This window comes from Cavia porcellus, unplaced genomic scaffold (assembly GCF_034190915.1).
Source record: "Cavia porcellus strain 051 isolate PalLab524CR breed Dunkin Hartley unplaced genomic scaffold, mCavPor4.1 scaffold_5, whole genome shotgun sequence".
NCBI lineage: Eukaryota > Metazoa > Chordata > Mammalia > Rodentia > Caviidae > Cavia > Cavia porcellus.
In genome coordinates, this window is record NW_026947488.1 from 6,107,377 (window position 1) to 6,127,150 (window position 19,774).

Here is a 19,774-nt window from a genome sequence, read left to right on the forward strand (position 1 = left end):
TGACTGAGTCTCTTTTGCAGTGATGGTCTTTGACATCGTCACTTCAGAGCGTCTTTCTGTTCCAGATGAAAAAACCGAACTCAAAAAGACTTCAGGGAAGAAAAGCCCATTTTGATTCACAAAATCAAAATATCCAAGGGATGGTGCAGGCCTGGCGGCATGGAGGGCCAGGTGTGTCCCAGGAGTCCCCCACCCCCGCCTCTCTGCTGTGATTGATCTGTCTGTGTTAGCTCTGGGCCTCGGAAGCGCAGGTCCTCTTCCCAGTGGCTGTGACAAACATCCCAGGGTTTGCTCTCCCTGGCTGGGGACTGGTTCACATGGCTGCTCCGGAACCAATTCCTGAGGCCACGGCGGCCAGAACAGGACGGTTGAAGCTGGTATCAGTACATCCTCCCGAAGGTGGCAAAGGGGATCACGGAGACTTAGAGCTGGGAAGGCTGCTTGTCCCCAGGAAACCCCAGGAACTCATACCAGATGGCGAAGGGTGCAGGCAGGCAGCCGCTGCCGGCAAGCTCTGCTCTCGCCTTGCTGGTCAGCCCTCGGGAAAAGTCAAACCCATTTCTTCAGCTTTCCTTTTGCCCGGTGATTGTTTTCTGCCGTTTTACAAATGAACAACCAAATGCATAAAGACCATAAATTATAAACGAGCAGTTCAAATGAGGCGAGTGATGGCAATCAGTGAAATCTAATTAAGCAGTTTGAGATCTAAGTGATATTGTTATTAAAGTGCCACATTAACAGAGCGTTTGATCAGCTTCTCATCTGCTCTGTGAGTTAGTTGGAAGCAAGCTCCATGCTGACTGACAGCGATCAATCCCTTTCTGCAGGAGGAGGTACAGTGCAGTTCCATTTCAGGCGCAGAATCAGTGACTCGGGCTTGGCCTTGTAAACCCCACTCCGGTCCTGGCTTCCAAACGCCCCTGATAGCTATCAGGCTGGAGAGTTCAGGAATACCACTTCCAGGAAGCGGAACAGTTTGCTTTTTAAACTCTCCTGGGGTGCCCTGCCCTGCTCCTCCTCTTCCTCCTCCTCTAGCTCCTTCTCCTCTCTTTCCTCCTCTTTCTCCTTCTTTTACTTAAACAACAATAATTTATGTTTTCAGTTCTGAAAACGAGATGTCCAAGACCAAGGTGTCTACAAGTTTGGCTTCTCTTGCAATCACTCTCTTTGGCTGGTAGATTTCCTGGAGCTTCTCGAGCTCAGCTCTGGTGCTCACTTTCTCAGAAATTCAGAAGGATTTATCAAGGTAGCTGAGGCTGTGCTTGCTGGTGATAAGGCGCTGAAGGGCACATGGCCGTTTCTGCGCTCTTCGGGAGTTCTGGTCTGTTCTGGTGGTGACTGTCTGTCTTCTACCACAGACATGGGGAGTATAAGGGAGGAAACACTCTGGGAGCCCCCGGCGGACCCGCTGGCTGGTCATACCTTGGCAGAAGCTCTTGTCTCACTGCGGAGGTCTTTCTGGGACCCTCTACTTGGTTTGCCCACTTCTGCCTCTTTGAGTTGAGGCAAACTTGGTTATATAATAGCACCTCGTTTCACAAATGCTTGTGTTTGCAGACAATATGGTTCACAAACAAAAGCATTCAGCAAAAGTTTATTTTTGTTTGCAAACTTCACATTGGTGACAAACACAGTCACACCCATTCTCCCCCACAGCCATCTCCCCCAAAATTGTAAAACAGATTAAATTCACCAACTGAGGTACTGCTGTATTTGAATTCCAGGTGGGGAGCGGTGAGTTATTTCCAAAATAGCTGGAGAAGAAGCAAAAGCAATAGCAGTGTCCTCCCTGAGCACCTGGGCTCCCAGTCGGAGGAACTTCGCTCTCAGGTGCATGACACCTGGCCCCTCCTGTCATAGAGGAAACTGAGGCATGCAGGGGCCGAGCCCAGTTCCCAAAGTCACAAGGTCACACAGGCAGAAAGTGATGGCCTGGGTCAGAGCCAGGGCTGAATCCAGAGTTTGGGCTTGGTGAGTTTTAGGGGTTGGTGGTGTGCGGTGAGTGGGGTGTGTGTGTGTGTGTGTGTGTGTGTGTGTGTGTGTGTTGCTTGGGGTTGAACCCAGTGCCTTCACTACATCCCTATCCCTTTTTAATTAGTTAAATTTTCAGACAGAGTCTCATTAGATATCCAAGCCAAGGCTGGGGATTTAGCTCAGTGGCTTAAGCAGCTGCCTGGCAAGTTTGAGGTCCAGAGTTCGATCCCCGGTACAAAAAAAAAAAAAAAAAAAAAAAAAATCCAAACTGAGCTCAAACTTGTGATCCTCCTGCTTCAGCCTCTTAGTGTGCTGGGATTACAGATGTGTGCCATCACATCTGGCTGTGGCTTGGGTCTTCTGTGCGTCACCTTGAGAAGGCTGAGAACTGAGTCACACCTGTGGGACCTCCTCCAAGGTTAAGATTTGTCTTTGTGTGCACTGCTGTCTCTTCGGAATGCTGTACCCCTTGCTATGCTCCCTGGGACAACACCTTCCTCTGACCCTGCAGAACACGGAGAGGGACTCCTCCCCACATCGTGTCAATAATCGAATGAAGCCCTTCCGTCCTTGCTTGTGATTTAAATACTGAGACAGAGGGAAAATGCAGAGGAGGAGCAGCCTTTGCCTCTTTGGGAAAGAAGGTGACCCCTTAACTGGAAGAGGCAGAGGAGGCACAGGTAGGAGGGGGGGACGGAAAAAACCCAGATAACCAGCCAGAGTGCGTTCAGGAGAAAGCGGAGAACTTTCCCAGCCCTTCCAGGAATTCCCCTGCTTGCCCTCCTGGCTGTTGCTGGGCGAGAGGAATCCACAGAGCACTGTGGTTCAGCGGAGTGGGGAGAGCAGGAGAGCTGCTTCGACATAGAGCACCAGAAACGCATTGTCCCAGCGGAGGCAGAGGCCCAAAGTCGAGGCGCTGGCTGCTGGCGAGGCTGCACTCTCGGTAGAGCCCCAGGCAAGGACCTTTTTTCCTCTTTCAGGTTTTGGTGGCCCCCGGTGCCCCTTGGCTTGTGGCAGCCTTCCTCTCTTCCTGGGGACTTCTCTTCTCCCAGTGTATTGCTTGCCCCTAAAAGGTGGCAGTCTAAGGGTTTAGGTCCACTTAAATGAGACATCTGAAGAGATGTAACATTCCACTCTAAAGTCCTGGGTGCACATGGGTTTGGGGGACGCCATTCAATCCCCTTCTGTGCCCAGGGGGCTGTTTAGAGATGTTAAACTATTATCTCTCTCTTATTCTGCCTTTGGTTCCCCTCTATGGGTTATTGAGTTAAGAGTTACTTAGGGTCTTAAGTGTATTTGAAAGCTCACTCTTCCCGCTGGAGGCTCAGCTGAGTTTGAATTTTGGCTGCAGGATGACATTTAATGATCATGGGCCAGGCAGCGAGGCCTGGGGTCCAGCCTCATGAAATATTTATGTTAAGCAATAATCTGCCTGGGAAGCTGCCTGGGTGCTGGCAGGAGCTGAGGCCAGTCTTCGTCCAGCTCTGTTGATTCAGGGACAGGGTTCGTCATCTCCTGCCAAATATAATAACCCCATGTATAGCTGTCCCCCAGCAGTGCTTTCCGTGCCTAGGTTCTGTGGGCACACCTCCAGGATTTTTGGGCCTGCATGGCGGTCACTGTCATCTCCACTTGGAAAGAACCTGGGCCATCAGGTACCAAGCTGCCGAGCCGGGGTCTGCGCTGGGGACAGAAGAAGGGTGGTAAAGGCACCACTCCAGCTGTTGTCTGTCCCAGTGGCATCTGTCTCCTCCCTCCAGTCTCCCAAGAGAGGAGTCAGGGAGACGCACTGAGAGGAAGGGGTGTGGCCGGGTGGCAGCAGAGATACTCGTTGATATACAGGACGTGTCCAAACCCTGGGGAGAGGGTGCTGGTTCCTCAGAGGCCCAGAAACGTTTGCTCTGCAGTCCAGTCTCCCAGAGCAGTTTCCCTTGGAACTTGTCCTGCTTCCAAGTTGTGTCTACTTCCTGCCAATCTCCAGGACCCAGGAGACCTGAGCAGTAGGGTTCAGCGCCCTGGTATTTCCTGTGTCCTAACCTCCAGCTGCTCTCTGGGCCAGCTTCTCCCAAAAGGGAATGTGAGCAAAAACAAAGTAGATGTTTGGGTGAATTCATTTGTTCATTCATTCATTATCTGTTGTGCCCCTGCGGTGCTGCAGAAGCCTACAGCACAGTCTGCCATGTGCGGGCCCAGCTCAGCCTATGGCCTTCTGCTCCCCATGTCGGGGGCCAGGTCTTGTGAAAGGGTGAGCCCCACGCCTTTCTAGGCAGAGTTGAGTTCACGTTGGTACAGTCACGTTGGCTCTCGATGACGTGTGTGTAGTTCCTGTTTCTTGATTGACCTTGAGGCTTCACAACAAATGGCAAAAGCAATTACAGAGCCTTTATGAGCAGCGGGCAAATCTGCAGACAGAGGTACCACAGTGACACATCCGTCAGACTGGCATCTGTCCCCTCCTTCCATTCCTGTCCCGTCCTTAGCAACAGAAAGACCCGGCCACAGGGACAAGGGTCACCTGTAGCTCAGTCCCAAACCCCTTCTCCCCGCCGGGTGTTCTGGCTGTGTAAAGAACCTTGATTTGTTGTTCCTCCACCCACTATGGAGAGCCTGTCCTGGTTTAACAAGATGCCTGACCCCAAGGGAGGGCTGGACAGCGGTGCACTGGGGAGCACAGTCCTGCAGAGGGAAACTGGGTGTCACCGGCCTCGCTGAATTCATCTGGGAGAGGGAACACTCCAGACCTTGCCAGAGAGCTCAGCGGATACCTGCTCTGAGAGTGCTTGCAACAACAGGCTCAATGGGTGGGAGCCTAAAGGCGGATATGGCTCCTTCAGGGAGGGCCCTGGAGGCAGCGCCAAGTTCCCAGGCTATGCTGCAGCAGAGGGTTGCGGTGTAGCCTCCTTCTGTGTCCCTGAGAGTCAGTGTCCCTGTCCTGCCTGTGTTTGGGGTGAATCAGAGGGGAAGTGTCCTGGGGCAGAGAGGCTGGCTTTGTAAACCTCCTGCACCGCACCATGGTCCTTGGGGCTACAGAGAGGCCTCGGGATGAACCCCGCAATCTGCACAGCAGGCAAGGCAGGAGGTGTCTCCCTTGCAGTGGCTTAAGCGTGTGCATTTCTGGTACTGCAGACCCATCAGTCAGGGGCTGCCGCTGAGTTTTATTATTATTTTTCTCCTGCTAAAGGTCAGGGACTTACTGCAGCTGATTGTGTCCCTGAACCATGCAGACAGGCAGACCTCAAGCACTGGCGGCTCTGTGTCACTCAGTGTGGGAGACGCAGAATCTCCCCGGGACCCGTCCATCACGCGCTAGCAGCTGGCACTTGGAAATGAAAGCGGCTCGTTCCATATTCCCAATCAATGTCTGACTACCATCTCTGTCGATAACTGCCGGGCGGTCTAATCTTTCCCCTGACAGAAAGCCACCCCGGGGGTCAGCCCGAAGGTGCTCCTGAGGGGAAAAGCAGCAGTTTGAGTCAGAGTCTCCTTGCAGGGCTGGAATTAAGTTGACTCTTTCTCTAATGAAACTGACTCCAGGGTCTCTGTGAGCTAGACATTCAACGGCTCTCCGGAGAAGCCATGATGAGCAACTTTATTAAAACCGTGTGCACGCGCAGCCTTGAATCCTAACCACTTGGGTGGTGTTTCCAAGGTGATCTGAGCCCTTGGAAAACAGTGTTGCCAGGTGTGATGAGGGGTGCACGGTAGGGATGCAGTGACCGCACCCCATCCCTCCCTTCCCTTCTGCTTGTGGAGAGAACGGGCATGAAAAGGCTCAGGGGCTCAAGGTGGGCAGACAGGGTCTTACCTTGGCCATGGTTTGTATGCTTGCAAGTGGATGGAATCTCCCTCTGGGTAAAGGTCTAGGCTAGAGCCTCTGAGACCCAGGTCCCAACAAATAGGAGACACCATCTGCTGCCACCCTCAGCCTCCGGGACCGTCCCTGGCTTCTCAAGCACTATGGCTTCCTGAGTCTCCACCACCTTCTCTTCAGATACATTCGCCTCCCCTGGCCAGCATCCTTTGATGCCTTTTCTCTGATACTTACGGCTTGTTCCAGTCTCTTCCACCAAGAGTGTTAAAGCTGAATGAGTCCAGTGGAAGGGAAGACATAAAATCTAAACTAAACCTGAGTTGGAACTTTAAGCTGGGCTTCCTAACTTGTGGCCAGCAAGTGGTGGGATGTCATGAAAGGACTGTGCCCTCGGGCACGGCTGTAAAGCAAGAATACCCACAAGCATCACCGGCTCAGACAGAAGGTGCTCTCTTCCTTGTAAAGTTGCCTAGTGGTAAACATGCAGGGCTGAGAGGGTAGCTCTGCTCTGGGCAGCTCCAAGGCCTCCAGGGTGGACAGCCAGGTCTAGGAAGATGCAATGTGTCTGTTCCCTGTTAAGGTGAGGGAGGAGGGTTCCCTGTACGTTGGAAGTGGTGATGGCTATAAACAGGAACTCAAAGTACAGGATGTCAGTCTAATTTTACGTTTCAGACAAAGTTTAATTCATTTTTCAGAGTAGGTATGTTTCAAATATTTTGTGGGCCACACTTGTACTAAAAGTAAGCTCACTATCTGAAATTCGAATTTTGCTGGGTTTCCTACAGAGCTGCCAGTGGATTATTTGCTCAGTCTGCAGCTCTGGTGACCAAAGGAGCTGCAGGGTTCCAAAGGGGTGAGGGAAGGGCCCAAGTGGGGGTGGGGATGCTGGCCATGGATGGAAGACCTGCAACTTGGATAGGGGCTTATTCTCTCCTAAGGATGCTGGCTTTCCACCCACTGTTGGGATTATAGCAGACAGTCTGCTAAGGATCCTCGAATTCCTCCACCAGCCAGAGAACTTGGAGGTAGCAGCGTTCATCAACCTGTCCTGATAAGTGACATGTGTAAATGCATTGACTGGGGATTTAGGTGCTCCCTTCCACCAGTGATTCTTAGAAAGTTCGGACTGTGCTGATGAATTACAGCTTTGAGGACATTTCATAAAGTTCATCTTAAGGAAAAATGAAAATAAAAAGCTCTAGGAGGCGCTACAGTAGAAGGAGGTCCGTGTGGAGTGGACTCTGGGAGGACAGCGTACCATAACATGGCTGCGGAGTGGAGACCACACCAGCTGCACACAGAGATCTCAGTGTAGTGTGTAGAATTTAGTTTACATGAACGATAAATCAGGTGTCACTGCACATTTTAAGAAGCCTAAAAATCTCTGAGTTTTCACCCTCTCCTGAATTCTCTGAATGAAGGTGATCAGTGGTAGTGCTTAGCCTCGGTTAATCAGGAGACTCCCTGGGAGTGTTCAAACTCCAGATGCCCAGGATCCACCCTAATCCATGATATCAGAGCTCAGGAGTCAGCGGGGGTGGGGATGCTGTGAGCCGCCTGGTGATGCCCGTGTGCTGTCAGGGGTGGCAACCACAGAGGGAAAGGATTCCATCTGGAGGAAGAACAGAGACTTGGCCACCAGCCTCATTTTGGTGGTTGTCATGGCTTATATCTAGTGTTCCCCCAATCCCTCAGGTGATCATAGTCAGGGCTTTTGGGCAGAGACTGGATCATGGGTGTGTGAAAGTGCATTAGTCCACTGAGGGGTTCACAGCTGAGTAAGATGTTGAGAGGTGAAGCCTGGTGGGAAGAGGGGGGTCACTCTGGGTATGGCCTCTCCAGAGTGGGTGTGGTGTGTCTCCCTCCTTCCCCGCTGACGACTCTCGGCCTCTTGGCTACCACAGCATGAACTGTTTCTCCTATGCTGTGGAGCCAGGCAACTATATGGGCTGAAACCTCTGCAAACTGTGAGCCAAAATAACCCATTTCTTCTTTAACTTCTTCTTTAATTTTGTCCTAGCAACAAGACAGTGGTAGTCATGGAACTGAGATGCCAGACTGATTGCTGACTCATTCCGTATCCAAAGTGTTTGTTGTGATATGTTTCAGATGCATGTCGAACCCAGAACTGCCACTCATCTAAGGTTGCCGCAGGGTTGGCTAACCCAAGAAGCACATTTGCAGTGCACGCACCATGTGGCAGATGCTGTATCAGATAATTTATGTTGATTATTGGATTTGAGACTCTCTGTAGCTCGAGAGGTTCCTGAGGGCTGGTAAGGTTGAGGGCCTGCCCGACAAAGCTGGTGAGTGAAGTCCGGATGGAATCTGGCCAGCCAGTCCTCTTGGGCAGTGCTTCCTGGACTGAAGGGTCCACAGGATGGAGCGCTAGTCACCCACAGGTTCTTTCAAAGCAGAGCGGACTCAGCAGCGCTGAGGGGTGGGAGATATGAGACTGCATCTCTAACAACCTCACAAGGGAAAGTGGTTTGGGCTGGTCTGGGACCTCATTTTGAGTTGCAGGGGTTAAAAGCATTTGCTATTACTACTACGCCACTCCTATCTCTGCCACTGCTGCCACCAGTACCACTTCTGTCACTACCACTACCACGACCACCACTACCACGACCACCACTACCATGACCACCACTACCATGACCACCACTACCAGGACCACCACTACCACGAGCACCACTACCACGAGCACCACTACCATGACCACTACTTCTGTGATCACCATCCCTGCTCTCATTACCACTACTAATGACAGGGTTTTTCCTGTCTGTTTCACTTTAAAAATAATTTTAGAAGCCAAGTGAATCCTGAGGATAAGGATGGACTTTTTGGGATGTCCTCACCTGGGTTCAACAAGATCACTATCACATCTGAAGATAAAATTAACTCACAGCAATGATAGCTCCAACTGTTGCCGCAGTCTGTTTTCTAGCCTGGTTGGCTCATTAGGTGGTCCTCATTTTTTAAAATGTTGATTTCAGAGCAAATTCCCCTATTAATGCAAACGATCCCTTTGCTTCGTCTAATGTGGATTCGGTAAGAATACCCAAATATGGCAGCAAGATTTGTGTCTTAGCTTGGGTTCTTCCAAAGAAGACCTGAGACAAACTTTGGACAGAAGTGGTTTCTTTGGGAGGTAATCAGACAGCCATCGAGGCAGTGATGATGCTGGGGCGGCGGGGATGCAGGTCTCCTGGGTCCCTCTGAAAGACAGTCACTCAGACAGCCCCATCAGTGGGAGCTGCGCATGTCTTCCCCACACAGGCAGTAGTGCAGGAGATCAAGGCAAGATGCCCTGTGGTGCCCAAGCTGCCCACATCCCCTGGATGAAGATGCACCTGTGGACCAAGGCCATGGCAGCATCTCTGATGGGCTGGTTGAAAAGAGAGGGCTCACGTCCAGCTCCATGAATAGACACATTTCTAGGGACAAGCTGACCTACTTCTGGGGGCTGAGGAACAGCCAAGTAGTGCTTGGACAGCCTAGAAAGAAAAGAAGATCGTTTGGACGGTGCACTCGTCAGAAGAAGCCATGGAGGGAAGGCTGAGAGCTGAGTGTGTGTGTGAGGACGCAAAATGATTCACTGTCAGTGTCAGCTGAGCAGCAATTTTGGAGCAAGATACGGCAAATAAAACTCTAGACCTCCAGGAGCTTGCAGCCAGCTTGGTGAGGCGCCGGTGTGGGGCTGTTTCAATCAGTCTTCCTGTTGCCGAAACACAGTGCCCGGCATCTGCAGTGACGGGTGAGTTTACCTCGGCTCACAGTTTCAGGAGTTCTAGTCCATGGTCAGCTGGCTCAAATGCGGAGGCATCATGGTGGAAGGGCCTGCTGTGGAGGGAAGCTGCTCATGTCCCGGTGACCAGGAAGCAGAGAGGTGAAAGAGCCTGGGAGGAAGCTACACCCTTCTGGGTCACACCCCAGTATCCTTCCTCTTCTGACCAGACCGGCCTCCTGACAGCACCTGCAGATACGGATCAATCACTGATGGTTACAGCGCCCCATGATCCGATCACCTCCCAGAAGGTCCACCCCAGAGTGCCCGAGAGCTCTGGGCAGCGTTCTAGATCTCAACTACAACAGATACACACCAAAGAATGCGGATTTTCATCCACCATAATTTTTACAAGATCATTTAATGGCAAGGCTGGGGCGAGGATGCGGCCAAGGAGCCATCTGGGGACAAATAATGCAAGGGATGCTCGCTCTTAGGGTCACACGAGTGTGCCATTAAGTTATGCTGGCATCTTTGCGCTTCTAGAGAACGATTGCTGGGATTTTGATTAGGGTTTTGTAGAATACACAAATTAATTTGGGGAGAATAAAAAGCTTACCATTATCTAGTTTTTCAATCCATGAACATCTACATTTTTATATTTACTGTATTTTGGTCTTAAATTTCTACCAGAAAATTTTGTAATTTTCAATTTGTGAGTCCTACATGTTTTGCTCAATTTGCCACTAAATATTTCATATTTTTATGCTATTATAATTTTTTGCTGCTAACATACGGAAATGCTGTGAAATTTTGTTTACTGATCTTGTATCTTTTTTTTTTTTAACTTGCCAAGTTTGAAGCTTTCTTCGGCTGCTTACTTAGGATTTCCTATTTATGTAATGGTATCACCTGAGTAGAAAAGCAGATTTAACGCTTCCTTTCCTATTTGTGTGACTTTCTCGCTTGTTTTATTGTACTGGGTGGACATTCATACAAACCTGAACATGGTCCTAAGGGGAATCACGCTTTCTTGCTGTGTTCCTGATCTTGGAGCAGAGTCCTTAGTCATCATTAGGAATGGTTTTAGCAATAGGCTTTTCACAAGTAGATTTATTAGGTTAAAGAACTCCGTTTTATTCCTAGATGAGAGTTACTGCTTTTCTTTTTTATTTATCGGGCTTCGTTGGGACACTTTAGACTTGCCCCACTTTCTTGTGTCCATCTCCCTCCCACGGCCCCCTGCCTTTGTCCTTCCTTTGATCCCTCTTTTCTCTAATAATCTCCCTTCGATTTTCATGGCCACTTTTTTCCATACACGCCACATATGAGGAAAAATAGGCAGTATTTGTCTTTCTGAGTCTGTTTTTACTTTGCTTACTCTGCTAATCTCCAGTTACATCTATTTCCCTCCAAATGACACGACTTTGTTCTTGTTTAAGGGTGAAAAAGACTGCTGTGTATAAATACCACATTCATCCATTCATCTGTGACCACCTGGTTTGGTCCCTTATCTTATTATTGTAAGTTATTCTGCAATGGGCCTGAGTGTACAGGTATCCCTGCAGTGTGCTGACTTTAATTTTTTTCAGGCACATACAAAGCGTGGCATATGGTAGTTTTATTTTAGTTTTTTGAGGAACCTCCATATTGATTTCCTCAGTGGCTGGATTAATTTAAAATCCTCCCCAGAGCGTGTAAGCGGTCCTTTGTCCTTTGCTAACATTTATTGTGTTTTGTATTGTTGCTGACAGTCATCCTGACTGGGGTGAAATGGATCTCAGTGTAGTTCTGACGTGCATTTCCCTAGTGGATAACAATTCTCACATAATTATTGGCTGTTTGTACTTCTTTGGAGAAGTGCTTGTTCAGTTTATTTGCCCATTTTAATTGGGTTATTTGTTCTTTTGGAGTTACTTTTTTGAGTTCTTTATATACTTTGTATGTCAATCCCGTTTGAAGAGTAGCTGGCAAAGATTTCTCCCATTGGTTGTCTCTGCACTGTTGGTTGTTTTCTTGGTTGTGCAGAAATTTTTTGCTTTGATGCAATAGCATTTGTTGATGTTATTATTTTCTGAACTTTTGGAGTCCTACTCAGGAAGTCTTTGCCTGTGCTTATAAATGCATCTGTATGCATTTATGATGTTTTCTTGTAGCAGTTTCAAGGTTTCAGGTGTTATGCTTAGGTCTTTGGCCATCTGAACAGATCAATTTTTTAAAATGTTGTTGATACATGTTTGTGGTACACCATGAATACATTTATTGTGAAAGCTGGTAAATACACACCCCACATCCTATTTTCGAGCCTGTCTGTCCCTTTCCTGCATCTTATTGGCTTACATAGTTGAGAGCTTTCTGATTTTTCTGATATGTGTATTTTGCATTATAAATTTCCTCTTAAAATTGACTTCACTGTATCCCACAGGTTCTAGTATATTGTATTTGTACTTTCTTTTGATCTCAGGAAGTTTTGCATTTCTTTAATGACCCAGGAATCATTCAAAAGAGAATTGTTGAATCTCCATATATTTGTGTAGTTTCTGTAATGTCTCTTGCTGTTGATTTCTAGCTCTGTTCCATTATGATGTGGTAAGACACAAGACATTATTTTAAATTTTGTTTGTATTTGCTAAGAATTGCATTTTGGACCAAAATATGATCTGTTCTGAAGAAAGATTATGAGCTGCTGAAAAGAATACGCATTCTGCTGTTATTGGATGGGATATCATGTTGGTTAAGTCCATTTCTTCTATTGTGTAGTTTAATTCTGATGCATCTTTCTTGATTTTTTTGCCAGAATGTCTTAGTTACTCTTATTGTTGCTGACACAAAATACACAGTGTCCAAAGTTAAAGCAGGAAAGGTTTATTTTGGCTCACAGTTTGTAGAGTTTTCAGTTCATAGTTGGCTTCTTTCAAGGAAGAATAGCAGGGCAGAGGGGATCACGGAGCAGAAACAGTTCGTGGCCAGCAGAAGCACGGTAGCCAGCAGCAGATACCACTCAACAGCAGCAGATCTTCTTTTTGTCCACGCAGGTACATGCCCTAGGGATGGGTAGCATCACATCCAGGGGGCTTCCCATCATCTAAGCCCAGAACTATGCCAAAGCAATCAGTGGACTAATTTAGTAATCACACACTCTTAACCCCAGCATCACACACTCTGGTAGCAGTCTTCTCTGAAAGTCTCCACCTAAGAATGCAAGAGGCTTTACGGGGATATCTAGACACCAGCCACAACAATATTTATTGTGAGAGTGGGCTGAGGAAGTCACCTACTATCACTCTCTTGGGGATCTCTCTGTCACTTTATGTACCGCAGTACTTGATCCATGAAATTGGGTTCCCTGACACTAAATGCATATATAATTTTAATTATCAATTTTTCCTTGTGAATTATTTCCATTACCAATCCAGTGAATTTCTTTGTCTATTTTGACTAACTTGGGTTTGAGGTTTGCTCTGTCAGATAAAAATGTAACTACATCTGCTTGTGTTCAGCTTCCATTTGCGGAGAATATTCTTTTCTGTCCTTTCACAGTCAGTCTGTGTATACCTTTGCCAGTGAGGTGTGTTTCTTGTTGGCAGCAAAGACTTGAGGGTCTTGGATTTTATTTTTAATCTAACCTACCATCTGTGCATGTCTTTTAATTGGAGAATTAAGGCCATTTATATCCAAAGTTATTATTGAAATCTATGAAATTTCGTGTTACCTTTGCACAGGAATTGTGCTAATCTGTATGTTGTTTCAATTTTAGTATATGTGGCGCCAAAGTGAGTGTAATTGTTTTTATTCAGTCTTGATTATTGGATTGTTGGCATCTGTTAAAATGATCATGTATTTTTAATTTTATAATTTTTAACATGTGAAGTTACATTGGTAGGTTTTTGAATGTTAAACCAACCTCACATTCCTTGGATAAACTCTACTTAGTGATAATATATTGTACTTCTATATATTCCCTTGTCAAAAATTTTCTTTGGGTTTTTGCATGGATGCAAAAGGGACATTAATCTTTTGTAATATCTTTGGTTTTGATGCCAGATGTAATTCTGGCATCATGAAGAATTTTTTAAAAACATCCTATCTTCTACTTTTTGGAAAGATTTTGCTAAATTACAGTTATTTTTCCTTTAAATGTTTGGAAAAATTAATGAGTAAAGGGACCTTGACTTCTCTTATAGATTTTAAACTATGAAGTCTATTTTTATTGGATATAGGCCTGCTAAAGTTACTTCTTTACTATAGTTTGTAGTTTGTCTGATTTCTAAAATTTATTGGCATTAAGTTGTTCATTGTTATCATTTTATCATTTATAGAATCCTTGCTTTTCCATCTTATTTCAGATATTTGTATTTGCGTTGTTTTTTTTTTGTTTAGATATCTATCAATTTTTTGATCTTCTAAAAATTGATCTTTTGGATTCATTTAATTTTTGTTGTTGATTTTTTGTTCTCTATTTAATTGATTTCCACTGTACTGGTGTTATTTTCCTTCCTCTGCTTACTGTGAATTTGATTTACTTTTCCCCAATCTAGTTTCTTACAATGGAAACTGAAGCCATTGACTTAAGATCTTTCTTTATTTCTAATACGTGTATTGAACACTGAGTTTTCTTCTCTGCACTGCTTTGTTTGCATCCCACAGAGTTTGGTACACTGTCTATTTTTGTACAGTGTCGTCTGCTTATTTTAACTCAGTTTGGAATACTTACTGATTTCCATTTTGATATCTCCTTTGATTTCTGGGCTATTTAGAAGTGTTTTTATTAAGTTTCCAAGTAATTTTTGATTTTCCAGATACCTTTGTAATATCAGCTCCTAATTTAGTTACTCTAGTGATGCTGGCATGAACGAAATTCTCTAAAATTTGTTGAGACATGTTTGGCCCAGAACAGAGACTATCTCGGTAAGTATTCTGAGAACATTTAAAAATAACATGTAACATGTAACATGACATTGTTTGTTGGAGTATTATGTAAATACCAGTTAAGTCAAATGAGTTGACAGTATTATCCAGATCTTTTATTTCATTGCAGATTTTTTTCTAGTTGCTCTTTATTTTATTTCTTCTGGTGAGTGAGAGCTTTGCTCTGTTTGGGCTCAACTTCCCAAGAGAAGAGTTTGAAAATATACCCCTAGTCAGAGAGCCTGAGAGGATATGGGACTTGCCTGTGTGAAACCCTCTCTAGGGGACTGAAGTTCTGTCTGTTGTCTAGTGCTTGGAGGGAGTTGCTCCAGGTAAGTGTTTAGCTGTTAGATTTCTCAGTGTTTGTGGTGGGAGGCTAAGTTTACCCTTCTTGATGGCTGGACCCGAGAGCTTGGTTTTCTATTTGAACAGCTCCTGCTGTGTGTTTAGAGCAGAGGGGTGAGCTAGCTGAAGGCTAAACTTGCTGGGCCGTCTTTTTCTGAAGTTCACAGTTTCCAAGAGGAGTTTCATGGGAGCTGCTCAGAGTTGGTGGAGTAACGCCTTGCTGGAGTGAAGGGGCCTCTGTTTGGTGATTTTCTTGCTGACTGAGACTAAGTTCTTTCCTATATCTCCATATCCCCCCACCACTGGGGTCACTCTGGATCCCAGGGGAGTGTCAAACCATACTAACAGTGTCTCCAGACTCGTCTTGAGTGGAAGGAGGCCTGGAGACAGGAAGCTAAGGAGGAGTCTTATTTTAGGCTTACCATCTGGATAGCTCGCTGTGTGTGGGGCTGGGATTAGACTTCCCCAGGCGAGGGGATGTAGGATGACAGAATTTGGGGATGACAGGGTAGGCCTTCTGCAGTGACTCCGAGTATTTTCTCTGGGCCCGAAGCAGGGCAATGACTGTGTCCACAGACTACAGGATGTTATTCCAGATGTCCAGTGAGGGCTTTTTCATTTTTAGGGGATGTATGGAAATCAGCTTGGTCAAGATAAGTAATTTGTCAAATTACTATCACGAATGTATACCAGTTTACGTGGTTAATGTCAGTGATGGTTTTAACTGCATGAATTGTGCATTTTCATCTTCTCTTTCTACAGATGAGAAAACTGAGGGCTAAAGGGACAAATCAACCTGCCCATGGTCACCCAGGTGGTCACACAGCTTACGGTATGTGGCAGCACAGGGGGGATGGACATTTATAACTATGATGCTAGATACCTTCTGAGTTCAGTGTTCATGCTTGACAATGTTTTTAGGTATGGACGTGTAGTTGTAGGAGAGAAAAAGGAATTAACACTTAACTAGCACCTCTGATGGGATGCCTGACCTTGCATTTCATCAATCCTTTGATGCACTTTTCTTTTTCTTTGCAATTTCTCTGAAATTTGGGTTCATCTTACACTGCTGATGAGCCACCACTTATATGATGGAAACTCCTTCTCCTGGAAGGAGACTTAACACAACAGTGTGTCTTACGAGCTCTGGCACATTCAACAAACCTTTCCACAAAGGGCCAGAGGTGAACTGTTTCAGATTTTGTGATCCAGCAGTCTCTGACTCAACTGCTCAACTCTCCCTTCCTTTGCAGGGTGCAAGCAGCTCCAGACACGTGAATGAACAGGCGTGGCTGTGCGCTAACGCGGTGCTATTTGCAAACACTAGGGCTGGTGAGGTCTGGCCCCGGAGCTGCAGTTTACTGGATCCTGAGCTTGGATGTGCTAAAACACAGTGATAGCAGTTCTCCCACTGCATCAAAAACAGCCTCTGAGCCAGAGCAGGGGGGTCCTGGCTGCTCAGTGCTCAGCTGTGCCCTGTGATTCCACTTGAACTCCACTGTAACCCAACACTACAGTGCTTGCAGGTGAAAATCTAGGTCCAGAAGGTTAAGGTGCTGGCCTGATGTCCCTCCGCAGTGGATGGAAGAGTGGGAACCAGATGTAGCTGTCACCTGCTGGCCCAGGCGGTGAACTGCGGGCTGGCTGAGCCCTTCCCTGGAATGTTGTAGGTGTTCTTTCCCCTGAATCCTCTCACTCAGCGCCCGATGCTGCCATGTCAGTCAGGTGTCAGGTGACAGTGACAGAGCAGGCAACTATTTGCTTCCAAAGGTCAGCTACCTCTCCCGGTGTGCATGAGTGGACTCTGCCGGACTGGAACCGGCTAAATAATTTCCGGAACAACCTCACAGTCTAGTTCTATACAGATGTTAAACGAACTGAGGTAAATTTGTGTCTACACGCAATAAATTCACATAAAAAGGGCTTCAACATATTTTGTTGAGTTCTAATAGATGAATCTGAATCTGCAGTATTACAATATGGTTCCATCTGTGTTAAAAATACATTTTAAAAACCCACCCCTCACCTACTGCACAGGAATAGGACAAAATTTTACTTTCTAAAATTCAATCTTGATTTTTTAAAAAAATGTTTAGTGACAAAATGTTGACAAGTGCTAAAGCTGGGTGATGGGTAAAATGTGAATTCATCATGCTGTTCTCCCCACTTTTGTTTCATGTCAAATTTCTTGTTAGTTGTTGTCAGGGGTTACAAGGAGAATAACTACATGCAGGATACAGAATTTATAATATGCCTTTATGATGGTCACCCAGAGTTAAATACTAGAAAGTGCAGGAAATCTGTGCACAACACTAAAGACCTAGGAAGTTCAGCCAAGGGTCTGGATCCCACAGTAAGGTCCTGCATGAGTCCAGTCAAAGGCCTAGAGCCCATGACAATGCCCCCCACAATGGTGGCTGGAGCCAGACCCCATGACAATGACTCATGCCCGTCTGTTTTATGGATCTGCACTGGGAAGGTCCAATGGTCTGTGGTGGCAGATAGAAAGGCTATTCCAGCAGGGTGAAGGATCTGTGCCAGCAGGCTGAGGGTTCTGCACTGGAGCCAAGAAACAATGCTCAAAGTGAGGACCAGGACTCCCCTTGAAAGCACCACAGCCATCTTCAGTGACAAGGAGGTCCCAAGCTCCTCTGATGATGAGAACACTTGAGTACATGCCAGGAATCCAGTGTGACGAGCTTCTCCTGGAGACTGAGCAGCACACATCTTCCCCTCTGGAGCCAGGAAGCGATGCTCAGAGTAAGGGCCAGGGCTCCCCCAAAGTGAACCGCAGTCATTGTCAGCAACAAGGTCCTGAGCTCCTCCGATGATAACAGCCAAATTCTTATCAGAGACGCCAGCCAGCATGCTCAGCTCCTCCAGGAGAACCAACGGCTCCAAACAACACTTGGGAGAACCCACAACACCACGCTCTTCCTCTCCACATCTCCTTTTCTGCAGGCAACTTGCCTCAGGTGGGCCGTCTACACTCAGCACCATGTTGATTTAATTCGGCTGGTGTTAAGTTGACCACCAGTTTTTAATCCATAACATTAGTAAAATTTTTATTTAAAGAATTGTGGGTGAAGAAGGAGAAGAAGACAAAGGCTCTGAGTGCCTGTGTACAGAGTGTGATGCAGATTGGAGCTGGGCTAAATATGAGCTCCAGGTTTTGCTGGTTTCCCATGTATTTGGGTTGTTTCCAGTCTCCTGAGCCAGGCAGGTGCTACATGCAGCTGGGGATGCTGCAGACCGAGACTCCTAGGCCCCAATCTTCTGAGAGCTCAGGCTTCTTGCAAAACAGACCCAGGAACCCACATAAAGAACAATGTTCCTCTTTGGGAACAGCAGACTTTTGCACACAGACTAGAAGAGTAGAGGTCCCTATCCCTGAGGGAGCCAGGGGTCATTTGCTTTGGACTCCTCAGCATCAAGTGAAGGGCTACCAGGCACCGCAGTGCTTGGGCTCTGCTCAAGCACTTTTGTCACTTACTAATGACCCCACACCTGCTGCTTTATACTCTGTACCTCAGTTTCCTCATTGATAAAAGGGTGTGTAATATTATCTAACTCCTGGTATTTCCTGAGAACCAAGCAGGATCCCAGACAGCTCCCACTACCCCAGTGGTGTCACCCTGAGTTTTTGGTCTGTATAAATCCCAGAGTGTGACTTCACATGTTTGTTTCTAGAAGATGGACATGAAAAACCCATCTTTCATGTTTGGAGCCCCCATCCCGTGACAGAGCTGCATAAATAGGGAAGCGGTAACTGTTGATGAACGGGGTCTCCAGCTGGCCACTGTGGGTGCTGCTGTGAATCTTAGACGGACCTGAATCTGTATCCAGAGCCAGGTTTAGATCACAGACTGGGTCAAGACAGTGGTTTCGAATGCTGGCCTCTGTCCAGTGCTGTGCTCCCCAGGAAGCCCCTCAGCTTCCCAGAGGGAGAAACAAAAAACACCAAGCTCTCTCTTCGAACTGTTAGGTGGACCCACAAACTGACGGTCTATGCTGAGTGACCCAGCGTACAGTCAGCCGCTCTGGCACTGCTCTCGGGGTTGTCGTCCAGTATTATTATTTGTGGTTTTCCTGCTGATGAGGTAATGAGGCACTGCATAAAACCACCGATCGGCACAGAACAAGTTCCTCAGAAACTGTTAGCATCATGGTTGTTACGACTGTTATTACTAACGGTGGGTGTGGCTGAGGCCAGGCCTTCCCTTGAGACCTGAGCAGCTGACCCTTGGATACACCTAGACAGCTTCATACATCGCTGGTGCCAGTGTGGAAAAGGGAACGGTCTCATCAGTGTGAGAAGCTTGAGTTCACTCTCGGCCCTGTTTTGGATGGTCCCGCAGAGCCTGCTCAGGGTCCTGTCACCCCTCCACCCCACTCTGGCTCCCATGCTGGTCTCTGAGATGCCACAGTCCCCTTCCTTTTCCTTCTCAGGCTGCAGCCTCGTCTCTTTCCCACCATCATCTCTGGGCTGGGACTCGGGCAGAGAGCAAGCAAACAGATGCCCATCAGGGACAGGGAGTGGACTGGATCTGGGTCCTGAGGAGGAGCCCTGGGAACCAGATTGACTGTGAGCTGCTTTGAGCTGAAGGAGAGGGTTGGGAGAGTGCTGGTCATTCCCTCAGTCTCCTCTCTGTGATGACCCTACTAGATTGGACTCTGAGCTAGACACCCCCACCCCGAGAGCCTGCATGGTCTTCTCCACTCCTGACCCTCCGTGCAGCAACCTGAGCTCATGGTCCCACTGGGAGGCTTGGTTGCTTCCTGGTCACCATGCACAGGCTGTGGGCTTCCTGAGGTGGAGCTGCAGGGGCGTGAGATCCTCTTGGAGTGGGGTGAGGGTCTGGGGTCTGGTTGGAACCCTGGATCAGGCTCTCCTCAGTTTTTTTCTACTCCTTAAGCTCTGTTCTGAGCCTCAGTTTCTCGTTCTGTAAAGTGAGGATAATATTCTTTTCTGCCAGAATTAAGGAATTTGTAAAGCACGTAGGTTAATA

The 19,774-nt window shown here is 47.2% G+C and overlaps 1 long non-coding RNA gene across 2 annotated transcripts in view; it reads left to right on the plus strand.

Annotated features, from left to right (window-relative positions):
- LOC106029058 (uncharacterized) overlaps nt 1-16,694 on the plus strand; it is a 32,996-nt gene extending 16,302 nt beyond the window's left edge. The window contains exons 2-3 of one of the 2 annotated variants that reach the window (XR_010047284.1): nt 15,528-15,597; nt 16,019-16,694. This is a non-coding gene — a long non-coding RNA (uncharacterized LOC106029058). Of the gene's footprint in view, nt 1-13,738; nt 15,598-16,018 lie in introns of those variants that run through there. The other variant, XR_001202689.3, reaches the window with a different exon arrangement.
- The last annotated feature ends 3,080 nt before the right edge of the window (nt 16,695-19,774 follow it).